The 26,229-nt window shown below is 51.7% G+C and overlaps 1 protein-coding gene across 4 annotated transcripts in view; it reads right to left on the reverse strand.

The window, feature by feature from the left end:
* RAI1 (retinoic acid induced 1) overlaps positions 1-26,229 on the reverse strand; it is a 119,087-nt gene that overhangs the window by 47,663 nt on the left and 45,195 nt on the right. Inside the window, exon 3 of one of the 4 annotated variants that reach the window (XM_025044342.1) lies at positions 19,988-20,128. The exons of the other annotated variants lie outside the window; for them this stretch is intronic. The gene's annotated coding sequence lies outside the window, so the exon portion shown is untranslated. The remainder of the gene's footprint in view (positions 1-19,987; positions 20,129-26,229) is intronic. 4 annotated transcript variants of the gene reach the window in all.

Consider the following 26,229-nt stretch of genomic DNA (forward strand, 5'->3'; position numbering starts at 1 on the left):
CAACTGTTGTCTGATAAGGATTCCCTCCCACCTACCCGAGGGGAGAGCCTGGTGGGCAGCCGGCTGGTACAGGTGTGGAGATGGCAGGGTGATGGCCACCAACCTACCCAGAGCTGTGAGCTGCAGTGGGCTGGAGCGGCAGCTCCACCAGCGAGTCTTGGTAACAGTTGCTATGTAAAATGCTCGGAGGGGGAATTTATTGTCAGCGTTAATAATAGATGAAGGTTTCAGAATTTTTGATGCCTTACGTTCTAAGCCGTTTGATTTATAATGTCTCTGGAAAGGGGGAGATGAGGGTGGGGGCGAGGCAGGAGGCTCAGAGGCATGAGCTGGGAGTTCAGCCCCCTGCCACCTTTGACAGATGGGGGAAACTGCAGCCCAAGGGGGAGAAGTGACAGAGCCACGGGACTCCAGAATGTCAGAACCAAGGGACTTCAGATGCCCGACCCTGCCTGGGTCCACGGGAGGAGAAATGAAGTATGGGCCCCTCCCGTTCTGCGCCTGGGTTGTTTTGATGGATTACTGCTTCTCCTTTGAGCGCCAGCAGGTGTATCTCAAGTAGTCTCCGGAAGCGGCACTGATGGGCGCCTGTGGTGGGGGCTGTGTGGGGCTGATTACAGGCTCTACAGAGGCAAAATACAAGTCCCAACTTCCCTTCTGCTTAGCTGCAAGTGGTAGCTGTTGTGGAGTCCTCCGTGGAGAGCAGGCACGAGGCTGGGCAAGAAGCAGGGCTGTTGGCTCAGCTCCTGCTGCCCAGAGAAGCTGCAGAGCTGGAAGGCTGGAGAAAGAAAGAGCTGAGGCCAGGGCTCAGGGGGCTGGCTGTCCTATGTTTGTGAGGCCAACAGGAGAGTGCCTGCCCTGGGGCCAGGCCCCACCATGGCCATATATCCCCCATCCACATGACTGGACACACTACGTGGACATACCACATGGGTACATGCCACCCCCACCCTGCTGAGTCGACTCCAAATTGAGCTGGTCTTAAGGAGGACAGGAGCCTCTCCTTGGGTTTTCCCAATCCCCGCCACCCTCCAAGCCTTCACCCATGCTGGTCTTTTCACCTGGAATTCTCTCCTGCCTCCTCCAACCCTCCTTGGCCTCTCAGTCTAGGCTAGGAAATCTTTCTGATTCTGCAGCCAGCTGGGCTCTCTCCTCTCTAGAAGCAGTCTTTGGGCCAGAGACACTGGGCCTGGGGCCAAGCACCCCAACACCCAGACTGCAGCCTCAACAGCTCTGTCCCCAAAGCCACATCATCTCCCACTTCCAAATGGGGGTGTGTCTGGACTCGGGGTCCTCCTGCCTCACCCCTCAGGTCCTGAACACATCCAGAAGCACTCACTGACCTGACTCCAAGCAGGTGAGATAACCCTATACCATACAGGGCCTGTTTCCCCCTACAGGGATAAAGAGAAGTTAACACAGGGCCTCAAGGCCCAGAGTTTAGCAAACACCTGGTGTGGACCCACAAGCGGCCATGGGGCCAACTGGAGGACAGTGACCACCAACCCACCGCAGCCCCCAACACCTCTGGGGCTGAAGGTGAAGGTCCATAAACTCTAATGGGCTGTGGACATGCTGTCAATAATGATGACAATAGTTAAGACCGGAACACCATTCTCACAGGTGAGCCTAATATCCCCATTCAAAAGGTGAGAAGACTGAGGCCTGGGTAGGGGGACAGCGCCTCCTCAGAGAGAGGCTTGCTCTGACCACCTCTACAAGAGACCTCTCCCCGCAGCCCCTGAGCCCACCTCCTTGCTTCACTGCTGACTGGCTGATCTGCTTTGCTCAGTGTCTCCCAACTCAAGCATCAGCTTCACAAACAAGGATTTTTGTCTGTCTCAATCACTGCTGTGTCCTTCGCACCTAGGACAGCCTGACACATAGTAGGTGCTCAATGGGTAGTTGTTGAAGTCTGAATGGGAAAATAAGTGGGTAAATCACGTAAATAGGACCACCTACGGACATGGGGCCAGCACTGGGGGTAGGAGTATCTGGGTATAATCACGAGCTCTCCCCATTTCTGCCCTCCCTCCATCACTTGTCCATCCACTCATGCTGTGCTCAAGTGTCCCTAGGCACCTTCGACGCCTGGCTCTGTGCTGAGCACTTAAGAGTCCCAGGCTCCAGCTCACCCTCAGATGGCAACCCTGGAGTACTCATCCCAAGGGGAGCCAGGACACATAGACCCACCAACAGCACCTTGAATACTCACCTATGCCCCGGATGGAAGGCTGCCCTGGCCCTCCTGAGTGGCTGGGACTTATGCAAGGATTGGAAGCATCAAGGACTGCACTGGTAGACACAGCCATTCTGCTCTCCTGGGACCTGGAGAGCCCCCTGCCTGTGCTGACAGGGCCACTGGACTCTGCATCCAAGCAGAGGCCGCACTTGGGGATAAGAAGTACTGCCAGACCACACCCCACTCCCTGCAGGAATTATGGGTATCGCTTACACACTCATTCACCAAATATTCTCTAAGGCCTTTCTCTGAGCCAGGCTCTATGGGGGACATGCTAAGGACAATGAGGAATCAGACATGGTCCCAACCTGGGGGACACCTGGTAGACACGCTGATTAGTATCTGCATGAGAGGGTTTGCGGGGCATTGGGTGCCAGTTTAGGAGTTGGCTGTATTCAGAGAACCATGGGTTGACTTCAGTCATATCTGAGGGTGAAGGGACTAGGAGACAGCATGGCTAGGCTCAGGAAAAGAAGGACTGGGGGATGCCCCCTTTTCCAGCTCAGGGAAGCCAACTCGGTTGGTGGGGACCCTGACAGATGACAATTGAGAGTTCTGCCTGAGGAGAGGGCTTTGAAGGGTCATAATCTCCAGTATTTTCAGGGTCCAAGTCCCCAGAGGGCCGGGATCCCTGAAGAGGCTGTGTCCAGTCTGTAGGTGGGAAGCACATTGCTCTGAGGGTCTGAAAGTCTCTGGCAGAAAGAGACCCCAGTGTGGAAAGCCTGGCCCCGTTGCCTGGCAGTGTCTGTCCTCCCAGAGTTTTACTGTCCAAGCCCCACTGTCCTTCAGCCAGGCAGACCTGGGGTGGGAGGTCAGTGAAGGTGGCCAAAGGGGCCTTGGCAAACAAGAAGTGCCAACTCACCCTCGAGCTGGCTCCAGTGCCCGACGCTTCCCTTGGCCTCTTTGTCCAACCCCAAGCCTGTGCCTCTTCTTTCTGCTTCAGCCTCCTGCCTCCACCCCAGGCCCCCTAGTCCTCCTGCACTCACTGACTCCACTTGCCAGATCTTCACTTATGGTTGTCTAGGAGCCTAGAGCCTACTTAATCAGCCACTTAACACTCATTCTTTCAACAAAGCTGTATTTTACACGATGTGCCAGACCCTGTGTCTAGGGCTCACAGTCCAGCACTGGGGTGCTGCCAGGCTGTTGAAGAAATAGTGCATAAAGAGGCCTACCAAATCAGGGTGGCAGCATTGTGACAGGAAAGCCCAGGCTGTGCAAAAGAGGCCTCTAAACCAGCCCAAAAGTCAGGGATGGCTTCCAGTAGGTGGCATCACTTATGCAGGTCAGCTGCATGGTGTGAGGTGTTGTGGGATATGACTTGGGCTACTCCTCTCCCCCTCCCTGGCCTCCTTCCTGTCCCACTCCAAAGCTTTTGTTCATCAAGTCTCCCCAAACAGGCAGACTCTCTCTACTCCAAGTTACCAGCCCTCTCAGAGATTCAGTTTTCCTGATCTATAAAATGGACATGATGAATCACTCATGTCGTTTGGAAAAATATTTATATAGTAGGTGCTCCCCTCCCCACTCTTCTCTCCACTCTCTGCTGAGAGACAGGCCTTGCTGCCTTAACCATTTTCCTATTCCAAGTGAGGCTAATGGGCAGTCTCCCAATCACTGCCCAATAAAAGCCCAAGACTCTGGGAGCACCAGGAACCAGGGGCTGCCAGGTCATTTGTTACGGCTTTAATAATGGAGTTTATGTAAGGTCAACTACTCAATGATAATGTACATAATTTCTGTAACTTCATACGTGCTGCTAACCTGAGTTGTCAAGGGAAGCGAGAGGGCAAATAAAGATAGGGGCTGGTGCCAAGCCATATGATGTCTCTGTACAAAATAGGAAGACACCCCAGGTGTCAGGCTACACAGCTTAGCCAGTAGTGTGTAGGTTGGATTTCTACCAGAAACCCTTGTGCAGTTTGTACACTATAAATCTGTACACTTTGGTCCTTGGTTCAGGTGAGTGTCAGCATGGAGGCCTTTCCCCAGACAGGTCTTCCTGACTTTCAGAAAACTCAAACCAGGTGTAAGAACTTGAAATCTAATACAAAATTTGTGTATATGTGTGTGCACATGTACATTTGTCTGAAGAGGATGCAGATTTTTTTTCATTTCCCAAAGGGTTCAGAGTCCCTGGATACGACTTGAATCTGGGCCTGGGGTCTGAGACGGAGTAGTAGAAGGGTCTTGCTAGAGCTTGGGAAGGGGTCTGAATGTGTTTCAAGATACGAACATTTCTCAAAAATTACTCTATTTCTCAAAAATTAAACTTAAGATTCTGAACATCAAAACCACACAGGCTTGGCAAAGGGCAGATTCTGGGCCCTAACCCTTAAAATCTGTGATTTGGGGTTGGCCTGAGCCCAAGAATTTGCCCCTGGTACAAACCTAGGGTGGTTTATAAAATGTACCAAAGTTCCCAATGCTCTGATTTAATACACTGTTATTCACTTTGATGTATGGTATTTTTTCTTTTGGTGTTGGTGGACAACAATATATATGCCCCAAAGTCCATCAAAACCCCAAAAGAGGTATCCATGTAGAACTGTGTAACTGATTTCATGACTAGTTTCCTTTCGTTGCAGGAGAGGGTAGGTGCCATGGAGGTTTTCTCACACTGACCCTGTCAAGCCAGGGAAGGGCACAGTAGTGTTCCACAAATGAGGAGTCAAGATGGCTGGGCCTCCCAGGGGTCTCTGTTCCCAAAGTGTGCTGCACAGTCCTCACCAATCTATTTCTATATCATGCCTGCCTCCTGAATTAGGGCCAGCCCCAGGACTTCCCATCTGGCCATCACAGAGGACCATTCACCAATGGCACACACCAAACAAGGCTCCTCCAGCCTGGGGTCCAGGCCAGACACTCACCCCATGGCCTGGCATTGGACACAAGCTCTTCTGTGTCTGGGAGTGAAGGGGCATCTGTCTCCCTTTCTTCCAAGTCCCTGCATCCAGCACTGGGCCTGCCAAGGAGGACTTTACAGCAGCAGGATGAATGGATTCATTCAACAATACAAACTGAGCACCTACTGTGTACCAGGCCACAGGCAGGGCCCCGCCCTGATGGCATTCTATCTAGTGTGGGAGGATGAACAAATAAAGGTACAATTGCAAGGTAGACAAGAATTAAGCAGAGCAAGGCGAGTGCGGAAAGTTCCTGATGAGGGGCGAGGGATGGACCAAGAAAAGAGAATTATGAGTTCCAAGGAAGAGAGAATGATGCAAAGGCCCAGTGATGGGAAGGGGGTTAAAGATGCCAGCGTGGTTAGTATGGTGGTTGGCGCTAGGGGACAGGTCAGCAGGGCATCAAGTTCTGGCAGGAATAGGAGGTGCTGGCCCAGATGGGCCTCTCTCACACTCTGGGGGACCAGAAAAAACTACAAGAGCTGGAGCTCCGGACATTAGGCGTCCTTTGTTCTGAGGACCGCCATCAATGCGCACTCATCCTCCCAATCACGCTCCTGGGTCCCAGAAGCCCCATCCTTTTCTAACAGCCCGCCCGCTGCAGTTTGTTAATCACAAACCATGCATGCCAGGGGGAGACACACCTCGCCCTGGTGCCCCGCCCACAAGGGTTGATCCCGCCCACTTCCGGGGCCGGGCAGGGTTCATGGAGCCACTCCGCCCCTCTGCTGCTTTACGGCCAATCAAGGGCGGAGGCCTGGATTGGGGGCTGGGGCCTGTGCAAGCACAAAAGACAGGAAATGCAAAGAGTCTCCGGCAATGTAACCATGACTACCTGCGCCCTCGCACCGCCCAGTGTCTAGTCCTGGAAGTTACCCTCCGGCAGGGGGAGCAGGAGGCTGGAGACCAGTCTATATCCCTCCAGTAGTGCGCTGTGCCGCCCTCCACCATGTGGCTAGAGACCCTGGGCCTCCACTCCTTCGTTAGTGAACTGAGGTCACAGTTCCCTCATTAATTTCAACATTCACTGACTGCCTACTAGCTCAGGGGCTGGAGATCCACCAATGAACAAGACAGACTAGAAACAAAAAATCCTGCCCTGGGTGGCTTATTATTGGAAGGAGAGGAGGTGTGGAAGGGAAGCAGCCAATAAGCAAAAACATAAGAAAATTGTACAGGATATTAGAAAGTGATTAAGTGCTTTGGAGAAAACACAGATTGGAATAAGGAGAGTAGGGAATGTGAGAGGGATGGTTTGTAGTTTTAAATAGAGTGCTCTGGTAGTCCTCATTAAGAAGTGATGTCTAAGGGGGGAATAAAGGGAAGAGAGAATCAGTTAGGTGGCTGAGCATTGGAGTCAGAGGGAAAACCCAGTGCAAAGGCCCCAAGGCATCAGTGTGCATGAAGGAGAACAAGGAAGCTATCATGTCCATAGCTGAGTGGACAAGGTGAGAAGAGGAGACAAGGCCTGAGAAGTGACAGCAAAAAGATCCAGGCCCCTTTTGGGCCTCAGAAGGTGCTCAGCCCAGTCAATACGTGCTCCTTTTTGCTGTCTTTTCCTCCTCACCTTCTTCCTTTTTTGTGTCTTTTCCTCCTCGTCCTTCTCTTCTCATACCTCCTCTCCTCCACAGACTAGGAGACATTCCGTCTTTGGCGAAGGTTAGGACCTTGGTCACTGGTCTGGACAACAGACTTGGCTCTAGGACTAAGGCAGAGACAGGAGCCAAGAAGCCAGGCTCTCTCAGCCTTTGCACAAGCTGTTCCCTCTGTCTGGCATGTCCTTCCCATCTCTCAATTTGACGAACTCTCGCTTTAGCCTTCAAGGGCCAGTCAAATGTCACCTACTCCTGGGAAGTCTGGGCTGCCTGGCTTGGTGATGTATCACTCCCTGGTGAGGGGATACCCTCCAATACAGACCTCATCATGGCACTGACCAGTGCCCCTCCAACTTTCCCACGTGGGGTAGAAGAAGGAGACAGCTGCTAAGTGGCAGAAAGGCCAGCAGAATTGTATTTGTCAATCATAAGGCTTGGGGAAGACAAAACCTGGAGTAAATGACCAGTGGTTAGTAGCCCCATGTACACTTTCACTATGTGAGAAGGTGAGTCCTGTCTTACCCATCATCCATAGGTGCCTGGCACAGGCCCAGAGCTGGCAAGGCAGAAAGGAACAGCTTTCTAGAAATGGAACAGCTGAAACGATGGAGAATGCTGAGCCCTCAGAGAGATGTACCCATGGCAAGGGCGAAATCGTCATAAAGACCAGGAAAAAGGGAAGCCAGGAATTGCAGTTCAGCCTGCATACAATTCATTTCTTCTGGACCCTGGCCTATTTAAATACCCATGGGTGTTTGTTGTGTAGAGACTCAGGGGTGAGGATCTCACCTGGACACTGGTGGTGTGTTTCTAGAAAGTACTTTGGACGAGTGAACTTTAAGGAAACAGGGTAGGCCAGCACTTGACAACATGGATCTTCCAGTCAGCTCTGCCCCCCTAACAAGTCATTTGAGCCTCAGCCTCTTCATTTGTAAACAGGATTAACAGTAATACCTTCCTTGCAGGAATGTTGTGAAAATTAAATAGGCCAATGTGAGAAAAGTATTTAGAACTAAGTAAGGACTAGGTAAAGGTTGGCTTTGGTGATTAGAGAGACCAATACTGTAACCTGGAATGGAGGCTTTGGAATCAATAAAACAGATGTCCTTCCCTTAGAGCCACAGCCAGACTACACTTCCCAGACTCCCTTGAAATTAAGCATGGCCATATGACTAAGTTCTAGCTATTGGAACATGAGTGGAAGTGATGTGCCCCTTTCAGGCATGAGGGCTATGTTGAGGTTACAGGGGAAAGCACAGCCATATCACCACATGGAGGAAACTGTCCACCAACCAGAAATTCTTGCTACTGTCCATATGAAGAATAAACTTCAGGAAATGGTGGGGTTTGTTACTGCAACTAGCCTTATCCTCACTAGCACAAGATTTCACTTACCCACTCACTCATCTGATATTTATGCGGGCCTCTGGTTCTATATGCCTCATGCTGGGTGCTAGGAATACAGAAGGGGTGAGTCCTGCTCTCATGGAGCTTAGTGTGTTGAGAAAGGCCATCCTTAGTAAATTTCTAGGGGCAGGGGTGCTCGGGTAGGAAGGCCTCTCTGAGATGAGATCTAAAAGAGAGAACAGAGAAGAGAGAATGAGAGCTCTAGGCAGAGACCACCAACAGTAAAGGCCTTGTGGTGGGAGGGAACACGGTCCATTTCATGGAACCAAAAGGGGGAAAATGAGGCCACATGGTCTGTCTTTTATCATGTCCCTTTCTGAGCCTGTTTTCCCATCTTTAAAACAGAGGTGATGCTATTAACACTCTCTCAAAGGGATCTCAGGAGAAAATACCACATAAAAAGTGCTCCTGGATGCTTGTTCATTCCCACTATTACCAAGAGTGGGCAGAAAGCCCTCTGCTTAATGCCTATAATGTGCAGGACATGTGTGCGTGCGTGCGTGCGTGTGTGTGTGTGTGTGTGTAAAACATTGGCTCAAGAGGTGAACAGGGCTGTCTCTGGGGCTCAAGAAGCAGGAACAGGGAGGAAGAGTTGCTACTAATAAGGCTCCTGCCACATGGGCTAAATATCAACCATGTCTCCAGCCAGGAGAGCTATTAGGTAGCAGCGGAAGTGCTGGCTCTCTGGGGAGGCATGCAGGACTGTCCCTGGAGGCAGCTCAGCGAACTGGTGCTAAGAGTGGAAACTTTCTGCTGAGGGGCAGATGTTGGCCACCATTCATCCTCTTTCCAAACCGGGACAGTTGAGATAGGCATTGCAGGATTTGGGGGGAGGTCCGGAAGGCCCCCAGGTGTTGGGCATTTCCTGATGCTTGTTGTCAGCTTGGATGCTGTCTCCTGAGGTCAGAAGCAGGAAAATATGCACTGTATCTGGGAGGTGTGCTTTCCACCAGTTACCTAAAAGGAGAGACAGTGAGGTGCTTGGCAGGGGAGATCTGCCTAGCAGCTGGAGCCCCTGGTGACCTGCAGTGGTACCACATCACTCCTCAGCTCACTAGCTCTCTAGCATTCAATGTTCTCCATTATGCAAGTCCTCCTCTGCTTACTCCAGGACTATAGACCTCCATGCAACAGCTACTCCCACTGCTATGCTTTTGTATTCAATGTTTCTTCTGCCAGGCATGCTAAACTCACCTTCCATTCCCCCTACATCTTTTCTGTCATCTTTTAAGAACCACTTGGAGTTCTAACCCTGGCTGAACGATCTAGCCAGGCCACCTCCCTTCTGATCCTTAGCTTACTCATTGAGAACATGTGGAAACTATTTCCTGCCTCACAGGGTTGTTGGTGCAAACTAAACACGACAGCATATATGAAAAGCACCTAATGGCATATGGCATAAAGTATTTATTTAAAAAATAGACCCCCCCATCAACTAATCTTATAACACCACCTCCTCCAGGAAGCCTTCCCTCATTACAACCCCTAGTTTAAGTGCCTTCTTATTGGTCCCTAGCTCCCTGGGCAAACCTTAGCGGGACACTACATGGGACAGCAATTATTTGTTTGAGCATCTGCCCCTATCCCCACTAGACTGTGAACAGGGAAACTGTTCACATGGTCAGTGTGGATGAGGATGGTGCGGGCCCAACCTCAGCCTCCTCGTGTGTCCTAAAAGCTAAAAACACAAGCCTGCTGTGTCCCTGGGAGACGAGAGAGGATGAGCATCTCAAATGTCCCAGAACCCAATGCTCAGCCTCTGTGCTCAGGACCAGCTTGCCAGGACAGTCATCTGTCAGCTGCCCTGCAGCTCTGCCCAGAGTAGATCTGACCTCAGCCCAGGCTCCCAGGTTCCTCCCCAAGCTGACACTAATGGCAGCTCCAGGAATGGGAAGAGACCCACTCCAACTCCTTCAGTGGCCAAGTTCCAAGTGGTCAGCCTGAGCTCAGGGTTGGCTGGAGAGGGGGTGACAGAACATCCCAGGTGGCCCCAGGAGCTTGGGAAAGTGATGTGTGGGGGACCACGGGCTATCTCTATTTCTTCTAGAAACCTCAGTGGTACTGTGCATTTACCCAAACAAGGCCACATACACAAATCTAGCAGTGCCCCTGCTCTGGGCTGGGAGGCTATCAGCTTGGGGCCCCACTGGCTCTATCTCCCCTCACCTGAAGCTCAGATAGGCAGTTATGGATGCTTTGATTAATAAGAAATGGGGGCAATGAATTAATCATTATGTAATAAATGCAGTTTGTCAGCCATATCTTTCAAAAACATGGCTCATGTTTGTACCTGTATGTGTAGGAGAAATAATGAAAGAGGTCCCTCAATAAACACATATGGCACTCTGGGGGAGGCTATAGTTTTTGCCCCAAGAGTCCTACACCTGGGAGGATGCAGTAACAGCCACAGGCATCTTAAGGAGATGGTGGGAACACCTGATCAGGAGTCCACAGAGGAACAGTGACAAGCAGGTAGGCCAGGAGGCAGCCGGTGGGTGGAAATCAGGCAGAGAACAGTGGTGGCTTGTCTTAAACCCCTTAGGATAGGGGGCTCTGGGCTCAGCCCAGGTTCTCTAGCCTCCTGCACAGCACCAGGAACTACCCAGAGGCTCCCCTCCTCCTGGGTCTGCTGCCCTGCATCAACAGATGTTTCCTCGCATCAGGAAAATAACCTCAGCTCCCAGATGGGCTGCATGGCAGAATCACATCCTCTCCATTTGTGACAAGGTCTTTCTGTCTGGAGAGCAGCTGAGCATCCAAGGGTGGCCAGTGGGGGCAGTTGCACCAGTGGGGCATTTGCTGGCTCTTGTCTTCACCAGCTTCCCTGGAGGAGGACCTGGGAAACACAAAGGCTTCTGCCTGCTACTGTTTGCAGCCCGGGGCTGACAGGTGTGGGTGGAGGGCATTCTGCTCTGGAGATGGGAATGGGGTCCTGTTGGGCAGGGGCTCCCAGAGCCCAGAAGGAAGGCTCCACAGGAAAGGCCTGTTCAAGTCAGGAACCTTACTGTTCCTTTGCGGTCCCACCTCCAACCCTACGGCCTGCACCCAATCACTTTGGGCATTGCGCTCCCACCCCTACCGCTGAGCCTGTCCCTCCCCTCCCCTCCCACCACGTCCCAGCCACTATCGCTGCTGCTGGCTGCTCGCACTGCCAGACCACCTCCCCCAGTGACCCCCTCGCCCTCCTGAAAGCTCCCATCACTTACAGAATAAAGTAGAATCTCTAGGCCAGGCCTCCAGGGCCGGAGCCTCCTTCAGCCTGCCCTCCAACATACACAATACATATCCTCCCCACCTACCCACACACGCTGTGCACCACAGCCAAGCTCCCACTGGGGTTTTGCATGAAGTGGCTGACCTGGCAGTCTGGCAGGGACCCCTAAGTCCCCATGTCCCTTTCACCAAATGCTTTTCCATGATTCCCTCATTTTCTCTACCTAAAAACTTCCAAGCACCTCTGTAGGCCCAGTTGAAACCGCAGAGCCCTGTCGAACCCTTCCTGATTTCCCACCAACTCTGCTACCCAGTTATCCCCTTCGTTTGTGCACCCTTTACCTAATCACATTAGAAGCCATCCCCATCAAAGGGTTACTCATCAGTTTACCAGTCTCAACAGGCCTGAGTCATCTAAATCCTCAGGTCTCCACACACAGCAGGTGCTCAATGAAGATTTGAGTGTGTGTACATGTGCAAGTGCACACGCATGCACACAAATGCACCAGAAAAAGAATCCAAATGCCTACATTAAACTAGTAAAAGCAATGACCTGCAGTGAAGCTTGGAGGACTTTGACCTATTATTTTATGTACCTCCATTATTTTTTCTTTTTCTACTTATAATCACCATTTCTTCCTTTTGTAATTAAAAAAAATGATTTTAAATGAAAACCACCCCAAGGCTGCCCAGGGGAAACAGGCCCTGTTCTGTGCAGGGGCCTTACCTCCCTGGCTGCTAACCCTCACTGCTACCCTGGGTGTACTGGGATGGTTTGGCCCACTTTATAGAATAGCTAATGGAGGCTGAGCACAGTGCAGATGGGCCAGTATTGGACCCCAGGGGAACCTGAACTCTATGCTACCCCAGAAGGCTGCTGGGTCTGGCCCACCCAAGCTGGGTGTCAGAAAGTGGGGCTGGTGCTGACTGTCCCACAGGAACCCCAAAGTCAGCATCCCCCTTCTCCACCCCAGCTGTTTGGTTCTCTCGCTGCCCAGCCAGGGAGCTGCAAAGGACTGGGCCCTGGTCAGCTTAAAAGATATCCCTGATCCCACTATGCCTCAAGCTGGTTTCCAGTCCTGGCCAGAATCAGCAGCACCCAAGGGGTTTGTTACGATTCCGATTCCTGAGCCACCCACCAGGACTGTGATTCAGGCAGATCCGAGGACAATAACGGTAAGCTGGGTATTTATTGGTGTATATGTCCTCCCTAGTGCCTGACCAGACAAGCCCCAGGCTGCTCCCTGGTCTGCTGGCTGAAGTGTGGTGGCCTGGAGCCTAAGGGGTGGAGGTGGGGCAAGGGCAGGAGGCTGCCTAACATTGGGGTCAGGAGGCAGCTCCAGAGAGAATGCAGGGTGCAAGATCTGCCACCCCACATGCCCTAGCATTTCTAGTAGCATAAACTAGTCTGATGGTGCCTGGGTGCCAGCAGTGGTGGAGCTGCAGGAAAGGGGGACAGCTGGGCTCTCGGATGCTACTGCTTAGGGGCCTCCTCACTCCTCCCAAACCATGGGGTCACTGGGCCTGAGGGCCTGGCATACAGAGGGGTTTAAGCAATGTCTGGGGCACAGAACTGAGTGTAGATTCCTTCCAAATCACAAAGATTACCATTTATTAAGTGCCTGCCTATAGTGTTTTGCCTACATGAGCTTCTTTAAAACTGGGACTGGAATGAAGGTGTTGTAACAGCAAAAAAAGTTGTTCACGTGTCCACCCAGCAGAGACAGGGCACTTACATAAGAATTTACTGCCTGCTTCCTGTATCCCAGGTTGGAGAGTGGGCAGGGGGATGGTTGAGGATCCCCACAGAGTTACAGAACTGTGTATGTGGAAGGGTCCCATGGAGTAAACCCCCAAACCTGATGAAAAACACAGAGAATTCCCGGTGACAGGAGGAAGAGCTAAAGGATGGGGACCCTCTAGTGACTCCAAGGGACTTAGGCATGGAGCTGTGGGGATGGAAACTTCCAACTTCACACACTTCTGCTTTCTCTTTTTAAAAAAACAATGAACTTTTTTTTTTTTTAAGGATATGGTTTTTGGCAAAGTTTCAGTGCCAAAGGTTTGGGGGGTACAGCGTTGGTAAGTCCTTTCAAATAGGTGACTCCAACTCTGGAGGCACACATGCATTCGCTCATTCAACAAAGGTCCCACCATCTAATCAGACTCCAGTTACCCCAGTTCTCAGCAGTAAAGTCATTCATCCATTCATTCATTCATGCCACAAATATTTATTAAGTGTCTGCTGTGAATCTTGGGGCCTAGAACCATATGGCTTGAGGCTGAGCTGGGGGAAGACAGCCCAGGGCAAGGGCAAAGCCATGTGGCACTGCCTACCATTTGCTGTCCACTCTGCCTCCAATGTCCCTGGCTCCTTCCCCTCATACAGTGTCACCTGTGGTCACAGAAGACCACCTCTCAGCCCCAAGCCGGCAGGCACCCAAGATGGGAATTATGGCCTCTACTAGAGACACTGACATGAAGCTGGTTACTGCCTTTTCAGCAAACATAATTCCATTTTATTAGAAAATTAAAGGATAGGATCAGCTTGCCAAAAGAGCTAAAATGTGCTTTCCAAAGATATGTAGTGTCTGATAAAACAGATTTGCTTGTCTCCCTCCTTTTCCAGCATTATCCCCTCTTGGCTAGGCTTTCCTCCTTTCATGCCCCTTCCACTGGCACCAAAGCAATGGTCATGAGCTTAGCCAAGGTGGCAGGGACAGCACCCCAAATGCAGGGAGCATGCCTTTGTTTCCCTGAACAGGACAGGAACCTCTGCACTGGGCCCTACTCCCTTGGTTTAAGCCTTTTTAGAATTACCTCAGGGATTCTCTTGCTTTCCTGAGATGTAAAGGCTGCCCGTGGCCTCTGCTAAGCTGAGGGTGTCAGGAGGGAAAGGCGAGAACAATAAAGGATTGGGCTCTCGAGAAACAAGCTCATCCATCTGGAGACCCAGGAGCAGGCGGGTGCAGGGAGCAGCGGAGGGAGGTGGGCAGGGCAGAGCGCCGAGGAGAGGACAAGTCTCTCACTGCCACACAAAAAGCAACTATTCAAAACCACCCAGGGAGTTCTCTCTTATTGAAAAGTCCTTGATTCTTCCTTTTCTGCCACAGAACTCACGAACAAGGGCCTTGTCTTATTAATGGGGTGATGGAGGGGCCCAGGAGGGAGGGTCCTCCTACACGGGAAGGTGGCCGAGCTGGTAACTAAGGTAACTCCAGAATCGGATTTTCTTTCACTAATCTCTTTTTCTCTTTCCTTTTCTCTTTTTTCTCTGCTGGTCAGATGCTACCTTCCTGGCTTAAGAGGGGACCTCGGGGGTGGGGGGGGCAGGAGTGACATGTGAGTGTATGTGTGTGTGAGTGCGTATGTATGCTGAATACTAAAATGGTGACCATGCTCTTGATGCCTAATGGGGGTGGGGTGTCTCATCTCAGGTATGTTTGCCCCTGCCCTCTCCCTGCAAGTCCCCACCCCACCTCTCCTCTCCCTGTTCAAGGGCAGATCCATTCTCTTCACTCTTTGAGTAACAAAAGCTGAGATGGAATTCTTTCACCTGCTCTCATTGAAGCCTCTGCTTTGGCATGTCTAGCAGAGGCAGCTTTGTTCTGGGGAAAACCAAGATGGGAGTCTGTTCCGGGGCCTGCAGGGGTGGGTGACTGGGTGGGGGTCAGAAATAAATACAAAAATAGCATTGTCCTACAGGTCCTTTACTGCCTGGAAGCCATGGTCCAGGGCGACACAGCCAAAGGGCTGATCCTGTGCCAAAGGGCTGATCTAAAGACGCCAGTTCAAGTTCCCTCTGGGTCACTGCTGGTGGCCACATGGCCTGGGGCAAGTTCTTTCATTCTCTTGCCTTATGGGACAACTCATAGAAAGTCCCTGGCACAAAGTCAGGTCTCTCTCCCACCTGGCCATCTCCAGGGCTGAGAGGAGACATACTTTTCCATTAGGGTGAATGGGAACAGGAAGGATGGTGACCCCAATTCACCAGAGGTGGCTGTGTGGGGCTCAGCCTCTGGGAGGTGTTTCAGAGAAAGTAGGCACATCAATAGTCCCTGGGACCTAGGGTTTCTTGGAATGGCGGAGGAGCTGGGGAAACCTGGCCAGAGTCCTCCCCAAAGGGAGGCCGTAGGAACAGTTTGAGGCAGGCAGAAGCCCTGGTCCAGGACTCCAAAGCATCTGCACAGCTCCTTTCCCCCAAATGTAGAGGTCTTGAAAGTTCTCCCAGGCCTCTGGGTGGACACGAAGCCCAAACCCTGCAGCATAGGGCCTGGCACTTGTGGGTAAGCCATCTCCATGTCTTCTGGGTACTGAGGTCTAGATCTCTGGCTGTCCCCTTTATAAGGGATTCAGCCTGGCCTGTGATTCCTGGGGTGAGGGGTGGCAGTATCGACAGGCTTCACCCTCTTCCCCACTCCCAGTAGGGAGAGGGCGTCTTCTGTACCAGTCAAGTCAGTCATGTCAGCTCAGCCAGCTGTGTGTATGCAGGAGGGCTGCCCCCTGTTTGAGCCCAAGGTGACAAGGTTAGCTTAGCAGTGACCAGCAGGCTAGGCTGGCACCTGGGACCCACCCAGGTGGCCTCTGGGGCCCAGCCCCCACTACAGGAAGGACCAAGCCCAGCTCAGGGTGGGTAGTGGCTTAAGGCCTCAAAGTACTCAAGCAGTAAGGCAGAGAGAGCTAGTGGGAACAGCTGGAGGTCAGGGGAGGAAGCAGGTATTGGGACTGTCTGGAGCTCAGACAGCAGAGCTCTGCAGGCAAAAGGGGTCACAGCCCAGGCAAGGAGTGGGTGTTCCCAAGCTGGGTTGAACTCAGGCTCCATGGCCACAGGACCCAACACCCTGATGCTAAATTCTGTCTCTGCATCACATCCCTCCCCATTGCCCTGTATTTGTCCTCCTCTCTCTCTAAGCAAATGGACTGCAAATGGGATGGTACATTTTCATTTGCACCTGCCTTCTTTGCCTCCCCAGTTCCTGGGGTCAACTTGTCCTTTCTCATCCAGCAATCTCTGTCCCCTTCCTCTTTGGAGGGCAGCAGCAGCCCATCCCCCTAGCAAAGACCTGCTGTGAGTTCCTAGGAGCCAGGGGCCAGGCAAGCTGCTGCACTGGGGCCTTGCTGAGCAGGGCTCTCATCTTAATGGTTTTTCCAGAGAGCACTTAATGGGTGTGTGACTGCTCAGTGTGTGCTAGTGTGCCTAAAGGAGGAAGCCACCTCCCGTCTCCCGCCAACCTCTTCCTCACTCCAAATAACCTCAGTATCCCTTGTCACAAAATCTGCCCACCCTGGGGGTGGAAGAGCCCCTAGGCAGGGAGCTCCCTAAACAATTTCTCAGTGTCAGAGAAACAGCACCTCAGTAGTAACACTGAAAACAGATGCTGCCATTTCTCAAGCTCCTAAAATGTTTGGGGTACTGGGCTGGGACTACTCAGGTCTGGGCACGTTTATTAACAATAACAGTGAGAAAGACAGCCCAAGCTGGCAGCGCTAAGCACTCTGCAGGTATTTTAGCCCTAAAAATTCCCACCAAAGCTGACCACAGATCCTATTTCCCAAATGGGGAAGACTGAGACCTCATGGGGCTCACAAGCAGATTGTCTGGACCCCTACCAGGGGCCAGGGGGTAATCAGAGTCAATCCCTTGTGAAAAGGCCGGGGATTGACTAAGTCTGGACAAATGTGGGTAGAAGCTGGCAGCCTTGCCATTTTGCCCCAGCATCTCAGTTGCCTGCAAGAAACTCAAGGAAGGGAAGCCTTTGGCCCATCTAGAGCCCACGGTTTCTCTCTGTTTCCTGCTATCCCTTGGAGTCCTCTGCCCCAGTAGACAGTCCCAAGGCCCTGAGAGGACCACCCAAGTGGAGGGGGAGAGAGAGGGAGGTGTGTGTGTGAGAGTGTGTGTGTGTGTGTGTGTGTGTGTGTGTGTGTGTGTGTGTGTGTGTGTGTTGACCCAGCGCCCGGCCCAGCCTGACCGCAGCTGGGAAAACAGGCTCCTCAGCTTGGCCCACCCCCACCCGGCCCGGACAGCCACCTCACCCAGGCCTGAACCAGGAACTAGGCTTGCAGCCATCGCCTGCTCTGCCTGACTCACAGCCCCCAAGCCTACCCGCTCAGATCCCTACCAGATCTGGGAGGAAGCAGTGGTTCTCCTGGTAGCCCATGCCCTCATGCTACCCTAGCTCAGAAGCCCCCAACACGGGCTGCACCCAATTCCATGCCTGTCTCAGGCCAGTCCCCCTCCTCCTCTAAACCTTCCCCCAAACTCTCAGGGGCTGGAAATGGTTCAAGCTTTGAACTTCAGTTTGCAACAACCATCCCAAACCAAAGCCTACCCTTGACCATTTCTCCATGAGCTGCAGCCCTCCACCCCATGCCCATCACCAGTGTTTGGGGCATAAAGGCTGACACTTCCTCACTCCTTCTGGGGGCAGTGGAGGGGTCACCCCACCTTCCCCAGACTGGCCAGGTGAAGGGTCTCTGTGCCTGCCTCACACTTCTGAAGCAGGATCACTGAGGTCGAAATTTCAATTGGCTGGCTCAAGTGATGATAGGCCTCAATATTTACTTCCCTGGAGTGGGAAGAGGTGACCCAGCACCCTCACTCGTAGCCTGGGCCCAAGGAGGGATCCGGGCCTTTGCCCACTTTCAGCCTTATACCCAGCCCCCAACCTTCTGCTGAAACAAGGCCAGCTTCAGTGCTGCTCTAAGGTAGGGAGTATACCAGTGGGCTCAAAAAAGGGTCGAGGCTCCTGGCTGAAGGGGCTGGGGGAGTAAGCCTCAGATGGCTCGAGGATACTGAATTAAACTATTCAGTCATTGAAGTGAGCCTGAAAGCTGCCAGGGTCCCACAGTGATGGAGGTAGGGACCCTAAGAACAGGACTGAGAGGGCTCTGGCCTCCCTCAGGGAGGATTCCAGCATAGGCCTGTGGGAGGGGGTGGCTCTGGAAAGATCCCCAGAAGGCATGCTCTACCACATCCCTCTGGGCCTGAGGCCCATCTCCTGCAAAACAAGGGTCATGGGTAGGGGGCACTCTTGGGCCCCTGTGAGATCCTCTCCCATCTACGTAAGAGGTCTTCAAACAGCCAGTTTTAGCTATGCCCCTCTCATCTCCAGAAAATTCCATCTCCAGAACTGTCCCATCTTCCAACCAAAAATGTCCCTTCTCTGAGAATGATCTATTTCCTTTCTAGAAATACTTCATTTTAATCCAGAAATTCTTGGCTCCAGAATGCTGCATCTCTAGAAATGCTCCATCTTATCTCCATAACTAATCCCCTTTCATCTTCAAATATAATCCATCTCTAGAAATATCAGTGTTCTCTATAAAGGCTCCATCTTAGCTCCAAGAATGTTCTACTTCCAGAAATAACACATCTCATCTCCAGAGATGTTCCATTTCAGCTCCAAAAATACCTCAAATCCAGAAGTGCCCTATTTTATTTCCAGAAATATTCCAGCATCTTTAAAAACCACTCTACTTCTAGATATACTACAGTTTATCTCTAGAAATTGTCCATTTCCAGAAATGTTTCATCTCTAACAATATTTGGAATCCAGAAAGGCCTCGTCTTTACTCCAAAAAATGCCCTCTCCCATCTCCAGATATTTCCTCTCCAAAAATGACCAATTTCACTTTCAGCAATGCCCCTCCTCCATAAATGTTTTTCATCTTGTCTCTAGAAACATCCTTATCCTGTCTCCAGAAATACCATGTCTTATTTCTAAAAACATTCCATCTCTGGAACTGTTCTAGCTCATATCTGGAAATGCCCATGGTATCTCCAGAAAGGCAAACTGTGTGGCCCAGATGCAGAAGAAACTCAGAAACCCACTTCCTTCAGGATCTCCTAGGGAGAGGTTGAGAAGTGACTGGGCAGCCTCCTCTTCCTTCTCCCTTGTCCCTGTGGTCCCGGGGACCTCTCGGCAACCTGCTGGGCCCACTCTTGTTGCAAGAACAGGGATGAAGTCAAGAGCTGTGCTGGCAGGTGCTGAAATTCCTGGAAAGGGGAAGCATGGATAGTCAGGGTTTAAGGTAACTGGGAGCCTATCTGACCTGGAGGCAGGGCAGTGAGAGGGACCTGGGTTGGGAAGGAATGGGCCAGAAAGGGCTCAGTGGGGACTCAAAGGGGCCTTGAGAGAGCCGCCCCCGACACCCTTAACCCAAACACATCCACCAGCCCAAGTGCATACACTTCTGTTTGGTCAATACCTAACAGTGCCCAGAAACACCCACTCTCACGGCACCTCCCACCCCTCAGAGCCATTCACAACACTCACAATATGGAAATCCATACTTAACACCTGCAGCCCTACCCACATGTATGTACAGTACACAAAAATGTATGCACACAACACAGACACACATACAGGTCAAACATCACACACACTGTGACACATTATACACTATCATCCTTGCCCACATTCCCTGGGTCTCCCTAGGCCAGGTTCTGGGGCCACCAAAGGGGAGAGGCCGTCCGTCAGCCTCCCCAACCAGCTTAGGCTGGCAACGCGTGGCAGCCTCGGTAGCTGCTGTGTGTCAGCTGGGGAAATTCAGGGCTCCAGGACTTCAGCTTAGAAGGAACCAAAAAGGAGAGGAAGGTGCTCATTTGGCATTTGCTTGCACACCTACTAAGATGGGGCACTCCTCTTCTGGTGGAACTGAAGCCTTGCAATGTCATCTCTGTCCATGCAGCCAGGCACTGCTCTCTGAAGAAGTCGCAAAGTCACGTCCTGCTGAGATTACGTGTGGAGATCTCCTCTTTGTCCCTTGACAGGAGGGAGAGGTGAGGGGGACAGCTGCTCTGTAGGAAGGAGGCCTGGAGGTAGCTGAGTGGAGGGTGGGCAGTACCAACATGCGTGCGCGTGCACACAGATGTGCCCTGTGTGTGTCCGAGGAGGACCTCAGATGCAGACACACAGGCAGGCAGGTAATATACTTCCATGTCCTGAACCCACACACAGGAACGGAAGAGGCCTGCATCAAGTCTGTCCCTGATCCTCAGTGGATAGAAATTCTCAGAGCCTCTAGGTAGGTGGGAGGGGGAAAGGGCTCTAAATTCTCGATCTCCATTCCCGGATGCATTGGTTAGCTCTGGTCTGCTCCCATAGGAGGACAGTCATCACTTATTAATCCTTCCATTTTAGAATCAGCCTCAATTAAGTGGAACCTCTCAAGCCCATTTTGATCCTTTGGGGCCAAGGACAAATGTGAACAGACCTTGAACATGCCCTTCAATTTGCCCTCAGTGCGGGTTCCTTTGCTTGCCACCCTACAACTGGCCAGCTCTTGCCTGGAAATAAGGCTTCCACATCTGTCCCCTACGCACCCCTGCTCTCAATCCCTCTCGTTTCTGGAGACACTTTTTCTCTCTACCAAGACCTCCCACCTCCCTCCTCTAGGAACTGAGATCCTCACTCAAAAATGTGAGGGGAAAAAGCGAAATAATCAAACATGACTCTGAATGAACACATGGTCATGGGGTCCAGGCCAGGAAAGAGCTAGGAGCCAGGCTTTGGCATGAGGTGGCTGGAGGGGCCCCCAGGTCTCCCAGCTCCCAGGAGCAGCTGGGCTTTCTGGAGAAGCATCTGCATTGGTATTCTCTGTCCCTCACAACCCAAATTACACTGGCTCTCCTGGGACCCTTTTATCGAACGTTGTCGCTTCAGCAAAAGGTTATGTACGAGAACGTCGAAATCCCTCCCGCATATTAACTAAAAGCATTTTTTAACATGCACAAGAAAAAGCAGTTCACTTAACAGCCAATTTTTATGGTAGCTCAGATCGGAATGAGCACTGGACTGGGAGTCAAGAATAGGGCTCCTTGTTGGAGATCTGCCCTTGCTGGGCCCCAGGGCAGGCCACGTTACCTCTCTGCCTTGCATTCTTCTCATCTACTAAAAGTGGAATAAAAGTCCCCACAATGACACTCTATCAGGGATGCTGTGAGGGGCATATGAATGACTGGATCACGGTATAGAATCAGCAGAGTCCAACCAGTGTTAGTGTTCAGGATTTGCCAAGCACATTTTAACAGGCAAGGAGAACTGGGTATCACTCCTTAAGCACTCTGAGCCCTTTCATACCTCCTTACCTTTCCCCAGCCAGTCAGTCCCCGACCTGGTGCATACTTTCCTTTTTTTTTCCCCCTGGAGAATTTTTTAAAAACACCTTAAAGACCTACTTTGGAATCAGTTCCTCAGTTCTGAAATTTTATAGATGACGTTCAAAGATGTAATTGCCCAAGACCAGTATAAGTCGGGATGCCAGGATGAGAACCCAGGTCTAAACCTAGGTCTAAGCAGGGGGCACTCTCAACTGAGTAGGGGCTGCACAAAACCAGTGGAAGGTGTCAGCCCTGTCCTAGCTCCGTCTGCGCTGCCCTGTTGGCATGCAGGGCCATCTACTGCAACCTGCCAGTTTAAGAAAAACAAAAAGTAGGATTTTTATGTGAAGTCTGATGTTATTTTTAAGACCCTGTGCCGGCCAAACTGTGTCCATATGAGGGTGTTGTCAGTGGACAACCTCTGGCCTGATTCAGGCCCAAATCTCTCACACTTTCCTCTGAGGACTGAGGTCTACTCAGAGAAGGGCAGCTCTGAATGGGAAGTAGGGGAAGTGAGGGCAGGGGGGAAAGCTGGGTGGTAGAACTGCAAAAAATGTGTTTTAATTGGCAAGGAAATTGCCAAGCAGTGGTGGCCTCTTTGGGTCTCAGTGTGCTCTTGTCAAATGGAGACAATAACAGAGTCCACCTCAGCTATGTGAGGAGAGAGGAAGAGTTGACCAAAGCCCCTCATTTGAGAACAGGCTCAGAAGAAACCAGCAGCATAAAGGAGGAAGATGGGGAAGGGGAGGAAGAAGCAGGAATTCTCCAAGTTAGTTGTCAGGTTTTGCTCTCCTTGGCCAATCCCACCATTGGGACTATAGGAACCCCAAGATAACCCAAACCCTGTACTAATGAGGAAGTATGCAGAAAGGGGCCGCTCTTGCCTCCAATCATCCAGCAGGTGAGTAAATAAAGAACAGTGTCAGCTGGAGGCCCTGAGGGGCCTGCTCCCTCTAGTTTCCACAGGGTGACCCGTGATCCCAGCTTTGCCGCCCCCTCCCTCAGTCAAAAGACCCCAAACACAGGAAGTGTTCTGAGGAGAGTGGGAAAGTCCACCCCACCTGGGACTTCACCTCCCTTGGAGTTAAGCTGTATTGGCCCCCCCACAAATACCCAGCACAGCGGGCAATGCTGGCACATGGCCCTGGGTTCATCCCTAGCTGAGCTTCTTCCTATAGCCCACAGGACCTTGAACCAGAGTTGTCTGACTTCTCCAAGCCTCAGTTTCTTCATCTGTAAAATGGGGATGACAAGAATCTTCCCTAGCAGGGAGGGGTTGAAGACTGGAAATAAAGTGCTCAGGGCCTAGTACCAGGCGGCCTTGCCAAGATGATCTGAACAGGATTCCCGATATCATTCCTTTCCACCCCTACTTCCGCACCAGACTGCCTCACTCCCAGTGCTCCTCTTCCAGCCCTCTCCAGGGTTTGGGTACATTTCTCCCTCTCTATGCCAAGCCTTCTTTTAGGGAATGACAATCTGCTGGGATTTAATTACTGGTCCCAGAGGACCACCACCTCCTTCCGCAGCCAAGACTTAATAATCCCTCCCAGGGCTCAGTAATAGGCTGCAAGGTTGGGCCAGGTCCCTGCTTCCCTCCGGAGCTGTGTCCCAGGTCCACATGATAGCTGGACAGCTTGGTAGGGAGGGAGGCCACAAGGGAGGAATGCAAGGAAGAGGAAGCTCTTGTCCGGTCTAGGACCCACCAGTTAGAATCAGAGAATTCAAGAGTTCTGAAGTCAGGAAATTTCTCTGAAACAAGAGAAATCAAGAATTTTCGTGGAGGAAACTGAGGCCCTACAAAGGAGAACTGGAATGCACGAAGGTCATGAAACCCTACCCAGGTCCTTGTCTGATTCTCCTCAGCTTCTCTCCTCATTGGCCCCATGAGTCCCCACCTCTAAGCCTTTGCTCTAGCCACGATCTTCATGGAGCACCCTTCTTTTCCCAGTGTCTTTAGGATAAATCTTTCCACAGCAGTCAAGACCCCAGACTTCTTTCGGCCTTTACTCCTGCCTCTGATTCTTGCACCCCCACCTACCATCTGACCTTCTAGAGCTCTCCTGGCTCTTTCGCACCTCCAGGCCTTTGAGCATGCTGTATAGTGCTGTCTCCTACAGTCAAATATTTCCCCCTTCCAGACTTAGGACTCAAGTCCCCTCCTCTGGGAGGCCCACGCTGACTGGGCAGAGCCCAGATATACCTCCTCTGGGTCAGACCCACAAGGCCGCCAGCAAATGTATACTGAACACTGAACTAAGAAATGAAGGAAATGAAATTCGACCTGTAAACCAGGTGCCCATTAGATGCCTCCCGACAACTCTGCCTGTTGTACCCCATCAATGGAAACAACTGTGGAAACTCCATCATCACACAGGACTGGATCAGACCTCTGGGAGCCATGAAGGCAAGGTCAGGCTGACCCGTTCCAGTTGGGTGCCGGCATCCCTGTGTGAGCTCTGTTCCCACACCCTGACCTCTAAAATGGCTAAACAAGGGCCAGGGTAGGTGTGGGACATACATGAAGCTGGCACAGTACAGTTCTCAGGGAGTACAGGTGGAGATTCAAGGCCAGACATAGGGGGAGATTATAGTGACCCCGGAGTAACAGTTATTATTAAGCCTGGAGGCTGCAAACTGGTGGCCCAGGGTCCGAATCTAGCCATAGGTGGGTTGCTGGATTAGGTGACAACATATACAAACTGGATGTCATGTAAACATCTGAATCCTGGTTCCTGAGAAGGTTACTGATGGACATCCCATCTGCTACCCTGGCAGAGCTGATCTGTCATACCCCAGGAAAGCCAGGAAACCCCTACGCCCTCATTAGCATTGCCTGCTGGCCCTGTAGGGCCTAGAGGTTGGTGACCCCTGCATTATGCAAACATGAGTTCATTTTCTGATCATTCCTCCAAGGTAACATGTTTACATTTTAAGCAGGGTCTCCAATGCTTTGACCCCTCACAGTGACGAAAGGAGGCATTTCAGGCCCTGGAAAAGGCAAGGAGATATTTTGCAGGAAGGCAGATACCATATGGCTCAAGGAACTCGGGAGGCAGTGCCCTGCAGGGATGACCTGGGGCAGATAAGGTCTCTCTGCTTCAGTGCAAAAGGCTTTTTGTGGGATGAGCCAACATCTGCCAGCTTCTCTCCAAATTCTACCCTTGAGAATGTTTGCGTGCTAAATTTTCTGGTCCTATCTGCCCCTTCTAATTCCTCTTAACACTATTTCTAGACCCAAAACCCTACCTTTGGTCAAGTTCCCCCTAAGAATGTGGGACCTGGTCCAGGAGCAACATCCCCTCCCTTTTCCCAGACACTCTATCTTTGATAATGTGGGAGATGGGGCATCAAATGAACTTCTTAGCCCTCTGGAGGCTCCTACTGAGATGGCAACCCTAGACCATCTCCTAGAAAGCACAGAAGGAATAACAATGTGTCCCCCCTCCACAGAAGCCCGCAAACCTAAGGCACCTGCCATGGTAACACATAGGTGCTCTGAAAGGATGGAAGCAGAGATGTACACTTAATGAGCCCCTCAGTGCATCCAGATGCTGCCAGGCACTTGAACAAACTTGACCTGGTTTTCCTTACTTTCCGACAGTCCTATCAAGAAAAAGCTATGATCCCCATTGCACAAAGGAGAAACAGGCTTAAAGAAGTGGGAAAAGGTTTTGCTCATGGCCAGAGCTCTCACGTGCTTTTGGATGTGGCTGACCTCAAGCCGGGTCTCCTCTCAGAGAAACCGGGCCTGGGCACAGAGTGGGAAGGGATAGGGCAGCAGGCCACCAATCTCCACAAACCCCAAAGTGAACATGCTCACCTGAACATCTACACACTCTGAACTACAACACCACTTGGTTCCAGGGTACAGATTAAGGGCCACCTGGTTAATTATCATTATGACTACTTTTTCTACTACTACAGTCCTTCCAGGGCTGACTGGGGCTGGGGGCGTGGGGGGCGGTGAGATAACTAGGCAAGGCAGAGCATTACCAGGCCCAGACTTTTTCCAGAAAGATCTTGGGGGCATATACCCAGGAGTGTGGGTATGCAGTGGCCGGTAGGCTCCATGGGCACCTGTGGCTGGTCTGCTGCAGAATCATCAGCTACCTTTGGGGAGAGTAGAAAGAAGTGGGAGCAGGCCCTACCCAGGCTGGCAAAGGTGACAAGTCAGACCAGAGCTGCATTAAGCCAGCAAGTCATCAGGCTCCCCGCACGAATGGACATTAATAGACATACACCCTGGGCAACCTGGACCTCAGAAACAACTTCAGGGGTGCCATAGAGAATGAGAAGACCTATCCTTGATGCCCCAGTTTCGCAAGGGTCCTGCAGTGTGAGGACCCCTCATCATGAGTCTAGAAGCAGCTAGGAGCCAGAAAGGGTGTCTGTGCTTTGGAGTCAGAGGGCTGTGTCCAGCCTGGGGTCCCCAACTTCTGGCCCTTTAACCTCAAGCATGTTGCTTCTCTGTAAAACTGGAACCACAAATGTTGACTGGCAGGATCTGTGCGAACAACAGTCCCAGTGCCCAGCACATGAGTGGGGATCCATAGGGTCTGGTGGCTGCCACCCAGCTTCTGGGACTCAGAGAGCACCACCTGCGGAAGCGGGGTGTCTTTAAAATTTAAAAGAGTAGCCCCCTCCTCCAAGGTGTGTTCCCCTCTATGCGCTGGGGCTCTGGCTGGCGATGCCCTGCAGTTGGACCCTGCCCCATTTTGTATCCTCTGGTCTCAGCCTCATCCTCTCCCTGGCTGGGGGATA

The sequence above is a fragment of the Pteropus alecto genome, unplaced genomic scaffold (assembly GCF_000325575.1).
Source record: "Pteropus alecto unplaced genomic scaffold, ASM32557v1 scaffold52, whole genome shotgun sequence".
NCBI classification, from domain to species: domain Eukaryota; kingdom Metazoa; phylum Chordata; class Mammalia; order Chiroptera; family Pteropodidae; genus Pteropus; species Pteropus alecto.